Source organism: Globicephala melas, chromosome 8 (assembly GCF_963455315.2).
Source record: "Globicephala melas chromosome 8, mGloMel1.2, whole genome shotgun sequence".
In the NCBI taxonomy this organism is placed as follows: Eukaryota; Metazoa; Chordata; class Mammalia; order Artiodactyla; family Delphinidae; genus Globicephala; species Globicephala melas.
In genome coordinates, this window is record NC_083321.1 from 16,479,608 (window position 1) to 16,496,003 (window position 16,396).

The following is a 16,396-nucleotide window of genomic DNA, read 5'->3' on the forward strand; positions in this document are numbered from 1 at the left end:
ACAGGTGGCGAGCTGAATCGGTCCACGCGCTGAGGTTTCCTGGCCCTGTTTTAGGACACTAAGTTTTGGGGACAGTTTGTTTTGTTGCAGTAAATAATGGAAACGACCTGCCATCGTCTCTTCTGAGTTCCAGGCATCCTCATTCCCGAGAACATTCCACCGTGTGACTTCATTCCCAATGGCTCCCTGAGGTGGAATGCCCTCCTTTCTCAGACCTGGCCCTAGGAAAATTAGAAAGTCATCAGCGTGTGTTTTTAGCTTCTCATCAAAAGGTTCTAGAAGGGCCAGAAAGAAATGGTTGTGGAAGTGCTCCTTTCCCTGGGAGTGAAGGGTGCCTACTCCTAAGTTTCGGGTGAGTGGGGGCCACTCTCTCCTCCTGCCCTGGGACCCTAAGGCTCCGTGGAGTCTGAGCAGGACGGCTTCACACTGGGTAAGGGGCAGTGAAGGTGGTAAAACGGAAGACTCCTAGCCTGATAGTCTTATTATATCACTAGAAAGGCTCAGCTGTCCCCATACAACGGTGGCTTCTGACCGACCCATCCACATATTATTGCCCAGAAGTCTCAGATTTCCTGGGATTTCGACCAGAATTCCTAGAACTCTTAAGTAATGGTCTTCAAAAATCAGAATGATTGCATAAGGGAATTCCCTGGTGGCGCAGTGGTTAAGAATCCGCCTGCCGGGCTTCCCTGGTGGCGCAGTGGTTGAGAATCTGCCTGCCAATGCAGGGGACACGGGTTCGAGCCCTGGTCTGGGAAGATCCCACATACCGTGGAGCAACTAGCCCCGTGAGCCATAATTACTGAGCCTGCGCGTCTGGAGCCTGTGCTCCGCAACAAGAGAGGCCGCGATAGTGAGAGGCCCGCGCACCGCGATGAGGAGTGGCCCCCACTTGCCGCAACTGGAGAAAGCCTCGCACAGAAACGAAGAGCCAACACAGCCATAAATAAATAAATTAATTAATAAAATTAAAAAAAAAAAAGAATCCGCCTGCCAACGCAGGTGGCCTGGGTTTGATCCCTGGTCCGGGAAGATCTCACATGCCACGGAGCAACTAAGCCCGTGCACCACAACTACTGAGCCTGCACTCTAGAGCCTGCGAACCACAACTACTGAGCCCACGCGCCACAACTACCGAAGCCCGCGTGCCTAAAGCCTGTGCTCCACGACTAGAGGAAGCCCACATGCAGCAATGCAGACCCAACACAGCCAAAAATAAATAAATAAATAAATCTATAGATAAGAAAAAAAGAATGATTGCATAATCATCAAGGAAGTAGAGAGCCCTGCCCTGTTACCTGGTGGAGAAGGGTGCCGATTCTGGAATCAAGCTGCCGAGAAGCAAATCCTGCCTCCCATCCACTCCCACCATTTGGATGAAGCCCTTGGGCAAACCACTTAATACTCTAAGCCCAAGTTTCCTCAATTATAAAAGGGTGATAATAATAGCATTCACCTTTATGATTTTTGTGACAATTGAATGACAAACCATGTAAAGTATCACAGTGCCTGGCACATACTAAATATTCAGCAAATTGTTGCTATTATTAACTCACTGTCAGTCAATTCTGTAGTTTCTTAATTCCTTCGATTTTTATAGATTATTTATATTTTTACATAAAGTGTTCTCACTTCTATATCTCATTGATGTGCCTAAAAATATATATAGCACAGTAATAATTAATGTCAATTTAAAGGGGAGGAAAGTGAGATTGAGGCGTTAGGTTTTTTGGTTTGTTTTTGTCCCAGTTATCTTTATTCTTGCCCAATGAAGCTGGTAAGAGACAAGTGTACTTGTTCCAGTTTACAGATGGGGAAGAAAGAGGCAGGGAGTTGGGGGACTGTAAGAAAGAACTAACACTGAAGTGTCACGGAGCAATTCCGCAGGAAGCGGACTCTGAGAAGATTTGCAGGAAGCAAGTTCATTGGGAAGTGCTTTCTGAATGACAGCTGTGGGGAAGTGTAGGAAGCAGAAATGGGCAGAGGGGGGAGTTGGGGTGTGATTCAGCCCCCTCAGTCATCCCACGGGGAGTTCTGAAGCTGGAATAACCCTGCAGAGTGGACCCAAATGAGGCGAGTGGTTTGGACCTTTTAAACGTCAGTTTAACCCACAAACTGACCATTCGTTGGGTGTGGACCACCCTGGTAAGGGAGGTGACCTTGGTCAAGGCTGCTGTCTTCAGTCTAGAACAATTTCCAGAGGGAGACTCAGCTGTGAGCTCTCAGTTATCACCACTCAGTGCTGATGGTTTTGGGGGGATCTGGTTGGCACCCCAGAGCATCCACAACATACAGCTTCTACTGTGGACCAGGCACTGTGCGATGAGCTTTCACATACATTCAAACCTGACAGCAAACCGGCAGAGTAACTAATGAGGAAAGCTATGATATGTTTCGTGGTTTCTATATGCCAGGTGGTTTACAAACTTTCATTCATGCCATTTTCTTAACAACTCATCAAGGTTGGAGTTATTTGTTGCATCTGGTGGAAGAGAAATCAGGAGTTCAGAAAAGCCAAATTGGTGCTCAAGACATGAACCCAGCTCTCTCACATGGGAGCTGGCGCTCCGCCCACACCGGGCAGTACAGGCAAATTTTACTGATGGGGCAGTTGCGGTTTAATGAAGTTAAATGACTTCCATGAAGTTCAGAGCTAGTGGAGGGGAGAGTTCGGGCTTGAACTCAGGTGTGAGACGATATTTCCCAGGCACCAAGTTGTACACTGGGAGAGACGAGAAAGACCATGACGTGGGGAAGAAAACAGCTCAGATGAAGCTTAACTTCTCGGAGCTCCATTAACTCTGTCCCTAATGCTTCAAGGACCTTCGAGACATTTCCTGATAGTAGCAGTTTATGGGTTTTGAGCATTTTAGTAGGGCTGGCCGAGAAGGCTTTAGAAAACTACCTGTCTGTTTTGCTTTTTTCCTCTTCTTCTACTCCTACATCAGCCTCTAGAGCCTGGACATGAAGAAGTGGGCAGGAAGAGGCTAGAAGATCTTCTTTCTTGGGAATATTAAATTAGAAATGAAGTCCTGTGTCTTTGACTGTGCTGTTTGCTGTACTTGGCCTTCAGTTGGAGGCCACTAGATGGCGCTCACCCTCCATTCCTGAAACTTCTGTCTGCCAGGGGCTTATCTTCCTCCCTTCCCTCTGCACTTTAGTAACCCTATTGATAGCTAACAGTGTTATTCACGTGCCCAATGCACAGCGAGGCCAAACAGACCGAAATGTCGGAGTCTGGAGCAGAGAAAGGACCATACAAGGAGAGCAGGTGGCTCATCAAAAGACACAAACTCCAATGGGTTTCAGGGAAGAAGATTTTATAGGCAAAACTTATGGGGAGGGCTGCGGGGCTTGTAACTCTCCTGTGATAGGCTGACAGTGAGGTAACAGGGTGGTGCTCCAGGAATTTCCATGTCAGCCTTCTGGTTCCAACCAGTCTGAGGTCTGGGGGCTTGGGCTCAGCCTGAACTTAGCCTCCTCCATCCGGGTGGGGGGCCTTAGCTCCTAAGGAAGAACTCAGAGATAAGTATCAAAATGTTAGGTACAACCCCAGAGGAGGAACCAGGCTCAGGCCCCTGTAACTGTTTGAATCTGCCCTTTGGAACTCAGGGAACGTCTAGGAGACTGAAAGCCTTCTTCCTGCAAACAAGAAACCAGGAACCGGGAAAGGTTTTTATGCCCTGGAGTTCCCCACAGGATCCTGCCTGGTTTTAACTGTTATTGAGAAGTTACTCTGTGCCTAGCAAGTTACTATGCTAAGCGCTTTACAGAAATTGTCTCATTTAATCCTTACTAGGACTCTAAGGTAGGCGTTGTTATCCTTAACTTACAAATGAGGATACATAACTTGCCCAAGAAACGAAGCTAGTGCTGGCTGGGTCAAGGCAGGATTTAAACTAGGTCAGCTGACTTAGAGCTTTGACCTTGTCGGGGAGGAAAAACACTTCCTCTCCCCTTCTCGGTTCTTCCGGATGGCCTAAGAATTAAATTGACATGAGACAGATTAACAGGAGGGAAAATCAAATTTAATTACATACATACAGGAGTTCCATAAGAATATGGGTCCTAAGAACAAGTTAGTCAATTGAAGCTGGTATGCCATCTGAGGGAAGGAAAGCGGGTAGAGGTTAGGACTGCAAAGGGAAGGAAGGCAAGTTACAGGAAAATGAACAAGAGCAAATGTTTGCTGGGCCATGCGGAGACCATGAGGTGGAGAGGACTTTGATGCCACAGGCCTTGCTAACTTGCCCCCGGATGACCACACCTGGTTCATATTATGCTTTAGTTACCCACGGTGATACTTCTTTTTCCTGAAACAGGCCCTTTATCTAAATTCTTCTGAACGGTTAAGGGGAGGAGGTAAAAGGGCTTGCTGAGCCTTTGTTTCTTAAAAACTATCAGTCTAAATTAATCCTCAAGCCAAAGAGACACATTTTGGGGTGGCAGGTTTTGTTCCCTTCTAACCTCTACCCATTCTACTGTCTCCCCAGCCATCCCATAATGACGATGACTGAGTGCTTACTATGGGTTAGACATTGTGGTAAGTGGTTCATAAAGTTTGCTTCATTTGAAACTCATAATGTTCTCACCAAAAAAAAAAAAAAGATAAATACATGAGGTGATGAATGTGAAGGAATCCACATTTCAGTGGTGGGAATCCTTATGAAACAGGAGGGAAGGGGGCAGGGCACAACCTTTAAAAGAGTGACACAGACATAGGACATGACAGAAACTGGTTAGAACCAACTAGGTCCAAGATGGTGGGAGCTTAGACTTCCAGTGGACCTTGATCCCCGTTATATGCTCATTGTAATACATTAGCATATGCTAAATGTCACACCCACAGGCACCACAACAGTTCTGAGGCTAACCATCAAAGGTTAAAAAGTGCGTGGTGGCCCAGTCCCTGGAAATCTCCACCCCTTCCCCAAAATGGTTGGAATAATCCTCCCACTGGGTAGCCTAGGAAATTACCCAGCCCATAAAAACTAACCACGCCATACTTTGGGGTCTCTCACCTTTATTTTTTTTTTTGCGGTACACAGGCCTCTCAGTGTTGTGGCCTCTCCCGTTGCGTAGCACAGGCTCTGGACGTGCAGGCTCAGCGGCCATGGCTCACGGGCCCAGCCGCTCTGCAGCATGTGGGATCTTCCCAGACCGGGGTACAAACCCGTGTCCCCTGAATCAGCAGGTGGACTCTCAACCACTGTGCCACCAGGGAAGCCCCCTCTCACCTTTTGAGATGGCCCACACTGTGTCTGTGGAGTGTGTTTCTCCCAGGGCCGTTCTTACCTTTTGAGACGGACCCCGCATTCTGTCTATGGAATGTGTATCTCTCTAAATAAATCCACTCCTTACCTATCACTTTGTCTCTCCCTGAATTCCTTCTGCGATGAGACATAAAGAACCTGAGCTTCATTAAGTCCTGAGACCAGGTGTGTGATCTCAGTTAAAAGACTGTGGGTTTGGCACAGTGGTTAAGAATCCGCTTGTCAATGCAGGCTATACGGGTTCAAGCCCTGGCCCAGGAAGATCTCACATGCCTCAGAGTAACTAAGCCCGTGAGCCACAACTACTGAACCTGCGCTCTAGAGCCTGTGTGCCACAACTACTGAAGCCCACACGCCTAGAGCCCATGCTCCACAACAAGAGAAGCCACCACAATGAGAAGCCCGCGCACTGCAACGAAGAGTAGCCCCCCGCTCGCCGCAACTAGAGAAAGCCCATGAGCAGCAACAAAGACCCAATGCAGCCAAAAATAAATAAAAATTAAAAAAAAAAAAGACTGTGGGTTCAAGTCCCAAATCTGAGCTATGTGGTTTCACTTTCACACTATATATGTATACAAATCGTAACACAGTACGCTTTAAATATCTTACCGTTTTATTTGTCAATTATCCCTATAAAAAAAACAACCTCTTAAGACCCTAGGAGGTAAGTACGATTATTCTCCCTCACTTTAAAAGTGAGAAGATTGAGGGACAGAAAGGCTAAATTATTGCCAAGTTGCAGCTAATATATAGTGGGAGTCAGACTAGAATGCAGATTTCCCAGGCTATGAATCCCAAGAAGGCTTACCTTCTGAGGGATGATGAAAAATGAGAATATTGGTCCACTCGGATTCAGTGGGGCCCTAGGATTCAGGAGCCACTGAAGATTCTCTCTGTTGTCACCTTCTGCCTCTTGGAAGAGAGCTCTTCTCGGTGGGCTTACACTGCTGGGAGGCAGCCCAGGCTTTGAGTCAAATCCAGCCTCAACTCCTGGCTCTGTGTGACGTCAACTTCCCTTCGGCACAACTTCTTTCCGCTTCTGCTCCCTCAGCTGTAAAAGTGCAGGTATCACAGTTCCAGTCCTGAAGTGTTGCTCTGAATCCAGAGTCCAGGCGGGAAAGGGGCTTTCAAGAAATGGTGTCCCCTTCCCCTCCCTCTCAGAGCCCCCATGTGTAAGGAGGCCCAGGAGGAGAATCGGGCACGACTTTTCCTAAGTAGGTCAGGGTTAGAGGCCCTTTAAGATTGACACCACCCTTTCTGGAGATGCTGAGAGAAGCAATTCTTGAATCCATTTATTTGTGGATTTGCTCACTGCCTCTCTCTCCTAGACCAGCATCCTCCAATAGAACATTCTGCAATAATGGCAATGTGCTATACCTGCACTGCCCAATGCAGTGGCCAAGAGTCACAAGTGTCTTTTGAGTACTTGGCTTGTGGCTAGTTAAAGTGAGGAAATACATTTTAACTTTTATTTGGTTTCAGTTACTTTACATAGAAATAGCCACATGTAGCTAGTGGCTACCGGATTGGACAGCAAAGCTCTAGAGGGTGCAGAGTTCACTGCTGCACTGCCCAGAGGCTGGCATAGCATGTGCCCTTAGAAAATATTGGATAAATATCTTTCAAATGAATGAATGCGGATAATTCACTTTGAATCTTCCTAAACTACACCAGTAGGAAGAAATTCCTGTGCGTGTAGGAAGGCTTGGCGTCTGTGATAGCCAGAGGACTGGTGAACACCATTTTCAGGAAAGACAGAGAAGAAGAGGAGACCATCAGATTTGCAGGCATTGGACTTCCCTGGTAACACAGTGGTTAAGAATCCTCCTGCCAATGCAGGGGACACAGGATTGAGCCCTGGTCCAGGAAGATCCCACATGCCGCGGAGCAACTAAGCCCATGTGCCACAACTACTGAGCCTGCGTGCCACAACTACTGAAGCCCGAGCGCCTAGAGCCCGTGCTCCGCAACAAGAGAAGCCACCACAATGAGAAGGCTGCACACATGAAGAGTAGCTCCCGCTCGCTGCAACTAGAGAAAGCCCGCGTGCAGCAACGAAGACCCAACACAGCCAAAAATAAATAAATAAATAAATATTTTTAAAAACCCCAAGATTTTCAGGCATCCTCTAAGGGAGAGAGTCTGAAACAACAGACTGTGGTCTATGTCTGGGGGAAGTTGAGGAACACTTATCTCCTCTCCAGTTTGTTGTATTTTACTTCTCCTTCAGAGATTAGGAATCAAGCCCTGACAGTGGAAAGGAAACTGTGGGCTTGATGGCAGAGACCCCAAGGAAGGAAGGAAGGAACTGGAGAGACTGTATCACTCATCACAGCAACCCTGAGCGAAAGAGACCCCAGGAGGTAGACCAGAAGGCAGGAAGACGACAGGGCCTTTGGGCTTGTGCAGGAAGGAAGGGAACAGAGGTGTCACCCTGGGGAGTTAACAGTCTGGAGACTCATCCAACTCAGTTACCGTCATAATCCCTACTTTGAAGTTAAAATCGGAGAACCGAGAATACTGACTCTTTATTTTCCTGCCTATGGAGTCTCTCTGGCCTAAGGCTCCAGCTGTTTCTCTCTTTCTCTTACAGGCCTCGTGTAAATTCATCAACATCATCAATATTTAGTGAGCAGGTACTGAGACCCATGGTCTCAATGGATTCCATCAGTTAATCCTTCAACAGAGCTCTGAGAGAGATGATCTTAGGTAACATTAGGTAACACTTATTGGCCATTTATTATGTGCCAAGCTCTGCTCTAACTCTTCAAATGTTCACAACCGCCCTGCTCCCCATGGGTAGGTGTAATTATCATCCTCATCATTCCTCAATTTACAAATTAGGATCCTGTGACCTAGGAGTGTGGAGTAGCTTGCCCAAGACTGTAAAGCTAGTAAGCAACACAGCTGGGGCTCAAACCCCAGGCAACTGGGCTTTAGAAATTACATCATACCGCCAGGTTCTGAGAGTTACCTTATACGTATTATTTTTTTTTTTTTTGCAGTACGCGGGCCTCTCACTGCTTTGGCCTCTCCTGTTGCGGAGCACAGGTTCCAGACGTGCAGGCTCAGCGGCCATGGCTCACGGGCCCAGCCGCTCCGCGGCATGTGGGATCCTCCCAGACCGGGGCACGAATCCGCGTCCCCTGCATCGGCAGGCGGACTCTCAACCACTGTGCCACCAGGGAAGCCCTACCTTATATGTATTAACTCTTTTAATCTTCACAGTAAGCCTATGAGATGGGCATAATTATTATCATACCCGTTTTATAGGTGAGGAAACTGATGTTTAACAAAGTTAGGTAGCTTGTCCCAAATTATACAGTAGGTTAGGGCTGGGGCCAGGATTTGAACCTAGGTAGTTGGACTTCAGTGGTCACTCTCAGTGCCACTAGGGTGGATCTACTGGGTTGAATGATACCCCCCTGCCCCACATCCCCATTCAAGTCCTTCCCAGAACCTCAGAATGTAACCTTATTTAGAAATAGAGTTGTTGCAGATGTAATTGGTTAAGATGAGGTTAAACTGGAGTGGCAGGGGGGCTTAATCCAACGTGACTGGTAATCTTATAAGAAGAGAAGAGACACACAGACACCCAGGGGAGACAGTCATGTGATGACGCAGGCAGATGGAGTGATGCATCTACTGGGTTGGCCAAAAAGTTCATTCAGGTGTTCCATGTTACTAAAGCCCGAACGAACTTTTTGGCCAACCCAATACAAACAAAGGAATGCAAGGATTTCTGGCAAACACGAAGCTAGGACAAGGCAAGGAAGTATCCTCCCCTAGATCTTTCATAGGGAGCATGGCCCTGCTGATGCCTTGATTTCATACTTCTAGCCTCCAGAACTCTGACAGAATAAAGTTCTAAGTCACTCAGTTTGTGGTATTTTGTTACAGCAGCCCTAGAAAACGAGTGCAGTGGGATATACATTCCAGGATGGAGAAGGTACTATTCTGTAGCTTGCTGACGAAAGAAGCCTCAACTTTGGAGTGTTTCCAAAAACTAAGGTTAAGGATATAATTTGGTGATGATGGGGGAAGAGGTAAGAGAATAAAAGGGGGTTCCTGACTCCGCACTTTAGTGACTGTGCTTTCCCCACACAACCAGGAAGGCAGAGAGCCGGTTGGTCTGTGCCTGCCCTTAGTTATCTGTTAGGTTCAGACTTTGGAGCAAATACCTAATGCCTGGTGAACTTAAATTTTCTAACTTCTCTAAGCCTCTGTTTCCTTCTCTGCAAAGGTGGTGATAACAGTATTCTTTAACTTGAGAGATGCTATGAGGATTAAATGAGATAATACAAATTATGTCCCCGGGTACCCATAGTAAGCCCTCAGTGAATTATAGCTGTTATTCTTCCCAGAATTGGCAAAAAGACTGAGGAAAGAGATGGCATCAGGCCTAGATGGTTTATGTTCTGGGATGAACTCAATGATTGGAGGGTTGAACCTACAGTCTCCAAGGTCTTTTCTGGTTTTATAATTCCCCTCCTTTTCCTGGCCCTTCTCAGATTTAAGAGCTGGGATCCGTGAAGTATTTTACTATACATACCCTTACTTTTCTTTCCTCATCCAGTAGGTGGCGATAAGTCTCCATCATTTTTCTTCATCCAGCATTTACTCTTCAGCCCTGAGGCGGGCTGTGTTGTTCATGGGACCACCGGGAGCGGTGGAAACAATTGAGATTGAGGGGGCTCCCTTGGGAAAAATTCAGCGCCCCTCAGGGCACAAATAGGCATTCATTTCCAGGGGGACTTCTCTAGAGCTCTTCTGTTAGTGTTTATCCCCAACACAGTAAGCACAGATACAAAATTTGTAACAAAAGCCCTTCTATTTTGTTCCCAGAATGAGGATACATTATCTCCCTAAATTCCAGAAGGGATGCAGTCCTAAGGGTCAAGATGTGAACCCCATCTGACTGGTAAATCTCATGTCTCAGTGCATTTTGGGCCCACAGTGTGGTTATCAGTTGGGAGCTTCTTAGAAATGCAGAATGTCAGGCTTCATCCCAGACCTGTTGAATCAGAATCTGCAGTTTAACCAGCAACCCAGCTGACACATATACTCCTTAAAATTTGAGAAGTTCTGGCCTATAGACCTCAGAAGGAAACGATTCCTCCTGCCAGCCCCATAATTAGTTCTCTTTAATTCAGTGGAGAGTGAAAAGCTCTCATCGTTATCATGTGTCATATTTACAAAGAGCGTTATTATTCCTAGAGTATATTTATACACATATATTGTCCTGTTTGATTGCAGCAATACTTTAGCTCAATCCCACTGATAGCTGAGGAAAGGAGGCTCAGAGGTGCAAGGATACCCAGGGGTAGAAATGAGAAGTGAGCTCAGGTTTTTCAAAGTCCATAGTGATTGGATTTCAAAGCAGTAATAGAAATAATAGCTCACCTTTAGTGCTCACTATGTACCAGGCTGTATGATAAATGCTAAGTGCATTATTTCATATAATCCTCCTGGCAATTCTAAGGAGAGGGTACTATTATTATCACCATTTCACGAATGAAAAACTGAAGAGAGGTCAATACACTGGCCCAAGGCCACACAGCTGCTAAAGAAAGAACTGATTTAGAAGCCAGTATGACTCCAAGCCCCAGAGCTTAAACATGCAGTTTATAATCTCCCTGAGGGTTCTGTGAATTCCTTGTATATATGTCATTTTGAAACACTTGCCTATGATTATAATGTACATTTGAGTAAATCATTATTTTGAACTTAAAATTAATAACTATACCAGAACAGTTTCTTCCCCAATATTTAGTTCCTTCTTTTAGCACCTATATTAGTTTCCTAGGGCAGCCGTAACAAAGTGCCATGAACTGGATGGCTTAAAACAACAGAGGTATATTCTCTCCCAGTTCTGGGGGCTAGAAGTATGCAATTAAGACATCTGCAGTGCCATGCTTCCTCTGAAATCTGTAGGGGAGGATCCTCCCTCGCTTCTTCCTCGCCTCCAGTGATTTGCCGGTAGTCCTTGGAGTTCTGTGGCTTGCTGCAGCATAATCTCTGCCTCTGTCTCACGTGGTGTTCTTTCCTCATGTGTCTTTTTTTAAGGACATCAGTCATGTTGGATTAAGAGAACTTCCTACTCTACAATGACCTCATTTTAACTCATTATATCTACAATGACCCTATACCCAAGAAAGGTCACTTTTTGAGGTACTGGGGGTTAGGACTTCAAAATCTTTTTTGGAGGGGACACAATTCAACCTATAACAGTACCTCGTAAAGTAGAACAGTGGCCAGGTGTGTGGGTTCCAGAACCAGAGAGCCAGGGTTCGTAACCTGGCTCTGTCACATAAGCTGGGTGATTGAGAGTAAGTTACTTAGACTATCTGAGCTTCATTTTCCCCTCTGTAAGTCAGGAGAATCTCATGGGATTGTCATGAATTCATACACCTAAAGCACCTGCCTAGAAAGGTGTCGTAATATAAAGCACTGGTGCCCCTCCCAGATCCTTCACTAGGTTGTGCATCCGTTCTGATCCATGGCCAACAACTCCAACGTGTGAACTCCTGTGGAGAATTGTCTTTGGTTCCTGTTCTGACAGGAACCACCTTGTTGGAGATGCCTGGGAGGTTGACCTCTCTCCCTTCCCCCCTCCCCAGTTTACTGACCAAGCCTAGACTTCATCTGAGACCACATCCTTGCTCAGCTTTTTCCTATTGCCTCACTCCCATACAGGTCCTTCCTGAGCACAACAAGTCACATGCATCTGAGTCCCTGCCTCAGGCTCTGCTTCTAGGGAACCCAACTTGACCCAAGTACCCAGGATGAAAGCATTAGATTGATGTCGTTATTATCATTTTCAAGGACCCAGGACTTCACCTCCCAGTCTTCCTGCCTTTTCCATGATTTCGTACTGCGATTATGTCTTATTTTTCCTGCCATTTATCTTGTAATGCCGAGGATGGCAAAACTTTCCACACACACTGACTGATTTCTGGGCTGAGATTGTCCCAGCTACACGCAGGGGAGGCTGCTTCTTCACGGCTCCTGGCCACCTCTGAGAGTGGAGTGCTTCTCTTCACTTTATCTCAATGCTGGATTGCTACAGGCTCTTCTTCACTATGACAGCCTATTCCTTAGTGTTCACTCCTCTGACATTTGTATAGAGAACAAAGTCTGTTTTGTAGTGGGATCAGGATTAGTAACTGTTGTTGGTTCAGGCTAACACTGTTCTACCTGTCTGTCCCCAGGTTGGCTGGGTACATGTTAGCCCTGCCCACATTCTCATCATCATTATATTCACAGCTACCACTTAGAGAATGACTGTGCCAGTCAGGATATAGTATCCAGTAAGTCCCCTACATACGGACATTCAAGTTGCAAACTTTCAAAGATGTGAACGTGGAGCTTACTAATCAAGACCTGATGGAATTGGAGGCCCAGAGAAAGGAAGAAGAGAGACAAGAGGAAGAAGAAGTAACCGAAGAACCGAAAAGATTCACAACACAGGCAAGGGGATTTTTCTTTATTTGAGGAGGCACTGATAGTTTTTTGAGGCACAGGACCCGAATGTAGAATGGTACACGAACGTTGCAGCTGCTGTTCAGAATGCAATCCAGTGCTACCGTGTCATCTATGATGAGAAAAAAAGAGCTACTACCCAGCTATCACTGGATCGTTTTTTCAAGATGGTAGAACTGAATCCAGCAAGGAACGAGAACCTGTGCCATCCACGTCAGGCATGAGTGAAATTGCAGCTCGCCCTCCACCTCCTATTGCTGACGATCCTTCAGCTCTACCATCTCCCACCTCTTCTCCCTCCTCCAGTCAGTAACTCTTCTTGCCTGTTCACTTGATGCCAGCCCCTGTATGCCAGCTGTTGTACTGGACTACTGTACTTTTCAAGGTACTGTACTGTAAGATTAAAAATGGTTTTTTTTGGTTTGTTTGTATTTTATGTATTATTTGTGTGCAAAGTATTATAAACCTATTACAGTACAGTACTATATAGCTGACTGTGTTAGTTGGGTACCTAGGCTAACTTTGTTGGACTCACGAACAAACTGGACTTACATACGCATTCTTGGAACAGAACTCTTCGTATGTAGGGGGCTTATTTGTGTATCACAATAACATGGATACTAGTTCTAACCCTCAAAATCTCTTTGGAGAGTGACATCTCGTTTTATTAATGAGGAGCAGAAGGTCAGAGAAGTTAGGTCACTTACCTGTGGTCACACAACGGTTGAGTCAGACTTTGAAGCACAGTCATGTGCGGGAACCAAGTGCAACTCTCAGGTTCCTCATTGAAACTACATTCGCTGTAAGCACTCAAGCCAGGAACCCGCTGCTTTTGTCTCTGTGAATTGTACCTATTTTTGTTTCTTTTTTATTCAGATATAGTTGAATTGCACTTTTTTTTTTTTTGCAGTACGCGGGCCTCTCACTGTTGTGGCCTCTCCCGTTGCGGAGCACAGGCTCCGGATACGCAGGCTCAGCGGCGATGGCTCACGGGCCCAGCCGCTCCGCGGCCTGTGGGATCTTCCTGGACCGGGGCACGAACCCATGTCCCCTGCATCGGCAGGCAGACTCTCAACCACTGCGCCACCAGGGAAGCCCTGAATTGCACTTTTAATAGCTGGTGTCCTAGTCCCTTTCCAGCAAGGTGAATTGATATTTTAACTCCTTGGATCTTTCTTTTCCTTTCCTCTCCAGCCTGATCTTGGAGTTTCCTCCAATCTTTTTACTTCTACCTGCAATCTGAAGCTTCTTTAAGCTTATGCACCACCACCGCTGCTCCCCCTCCGATTCCTCAAGCCCCAGGAAAATTCACACATATTATTTACCCATTTCCTTTTGTCCCCAAGATTTCAGTTTCTCTAGCATTCCACTTATGCCACTCAAGTTCCATTAATCATAAAATCTGCATTTCAGACCTACATTTCAGTCAAAGCACATGAGGTTCTTGCTTGTCATAGACATTGAAAAGGGGGTTACAGTGGCCATGTCATTTGTCGTAGTTTATTTATAATGACGCCTTGGGAAGGCTTCATTAATTAAGTTCCCAAACAAAGCCTCCTTCCTTCTCCTTCCTGGTAGCCCAACCATTCATTAGAATTAGATTATTTTGAAATCACCCCTTGGTAACAACCTGTGGTGGATATCTGAGTTACTTAACAAATCACAGGAATCCTATGAAATCGCACAGGAAAGGTTTTGCAAATGAAAATTCTCACTAATGAACCTGCCAATTACAACAGTTCCCATCAGACAGCCCTTCCAGATCCGCTCTGGTCTCCTTCCTCTTGTATTACCCAATGTCTTTGTGGGTGGGTGTCAGGCTCTTGATGTTTTATGAAGGGTGAATATCTGATAACTGCAAAGCAAATTCAATGTAAGTCGATTGCAAAGTGAAACTGGAAATACCGTAAAAGGCGTAGGATATGGGCTTCCCTGGTGGCGCAGTGGTTGAGAGTCCGCCTGCCGATGCAGGGGACGCGGGTTCGTGCCCCGGTCCGGGAAGATCCCACAGGCCAGGGAGCGGCTGGGCCCGTGAGCCATGGCCGCTGAGCCTGTGCGTCCAGAGCCTGTGCCCCGCAACGGGAGAGGCCACAACAGTGAGAGGCCCGTGTACTGCAAAAAAAAAAAAAAAAGGTGTAGGATTTGATGAAGTCAGTGGAATTGAGGTTGGAAGGACATCTGAGTTGCATATATGCTGTTTGGCAAAACAAGACTGGGAAGAACCCTTAAAAATTAAAGCAGTCGACAAGGATAAGGACATCTGAGCTTCTGCAATAGACAGTGATTAGAATATCCAGTGCTTAAGAGAGTCCCTCGGGAAAAATGAGGAAGACTTTAAATATTTTTAAAAAATGATTCTCTCATTTGCTCTTGCTGTGAAAGTTAAATACAAAATCAAGAATGCCCTACTGTGCAGTCATACAATTGTGTGAAAAAATTATGCCAGAGGAATCAGCACATGATTTATTCTTGGTTCTGGAATAATAATGACCTAAATTTTATCAAATATAAGCCAAAATAAATCAATTATTATAACTTTCGATTTCAGTTTTTAATACAGAGCCTCCGATAAACCTGTTTTTCACTATTTACTATGACATTTTGTTCTCCTTTAAGTAGAGCCATTCCCTGGAGTCTGTTACCCTAGGAGATCAAGGGCCATCTAGGTACCAGAGTCCCTGCCCACAGGGAGCTTATGGTCTAACTGGCAAGGCTTCCCTAACACACTGGGGACAGGGCGGTGATGAGCGAGAGGGTTCCCTTTGCCACTTCCAGTCGAGATCTGCAGAATCTTTAGCCTTGTCCCGACCCCACCTGCTGCTGTCAGGGACATGTTGACAAAGCTCTTTTGTCGGCTTCCTGAGGGAGCTCGTGAAAAGCACATTGGGAATTCAGCAAAACACCGGGGCTCTCACTGTTCCTGAATGAGACAGAATTAGAAAATGGCTTCAAACTGAAAACTTAATTTTCAATTAGTGTACATTGGGGAAGGAGCGGGAGGGATTGAGGGATGGCAGCTTGTTTGGTTAACACGCTTTTTAGAAGACATGCTTGCGAGCTATTAGTGGGCTTCCTCTTTCCCTCCCCCCCCCCCCCCCCCCCCCGCCGCTCTCGTGCTGCTCCCTCTGTCATTTGGCAGTCCCTGTGGCTGGCCTGCTGCACCTCCGTCCCCGACTGACTCAGATGCAGATGGTAGCAGCAGCAGCCACAGGAAATAGGATGCAGCCTGTCACCTCTGAGGCTGGCTCGTGTGTGTCATCCTCGCTGTGGACCCTGTGAGGCCACAGGTGAGCTTGTCACTTCTAAAGATGGATGGGCTCCTGATGGCTTTAAAAAACACATTCAGGGGGAAAAAATTTGTTTTCTCTCTCTCCAACATGTTGGATCCTGGTATGAGGCTCACCATGGGGCAAATCTACTCAGTGTGGCTTCAAACTGTGTGTTGTGGGATGAGAGAGAGGGGCTGAAGGTGGGAAGGGTGAAGTCTGCAAGAGTGGGTGTGAAAAGGGTGGGAGGAGGCATGGGACGAATTGGGAGATTGGGATTGACATATAGACACTACCATGTATAAACTAGATAACTATAGACACTACTATGTATAAACTAGATAACTATAGACACATAAACTAGATAACTATAGA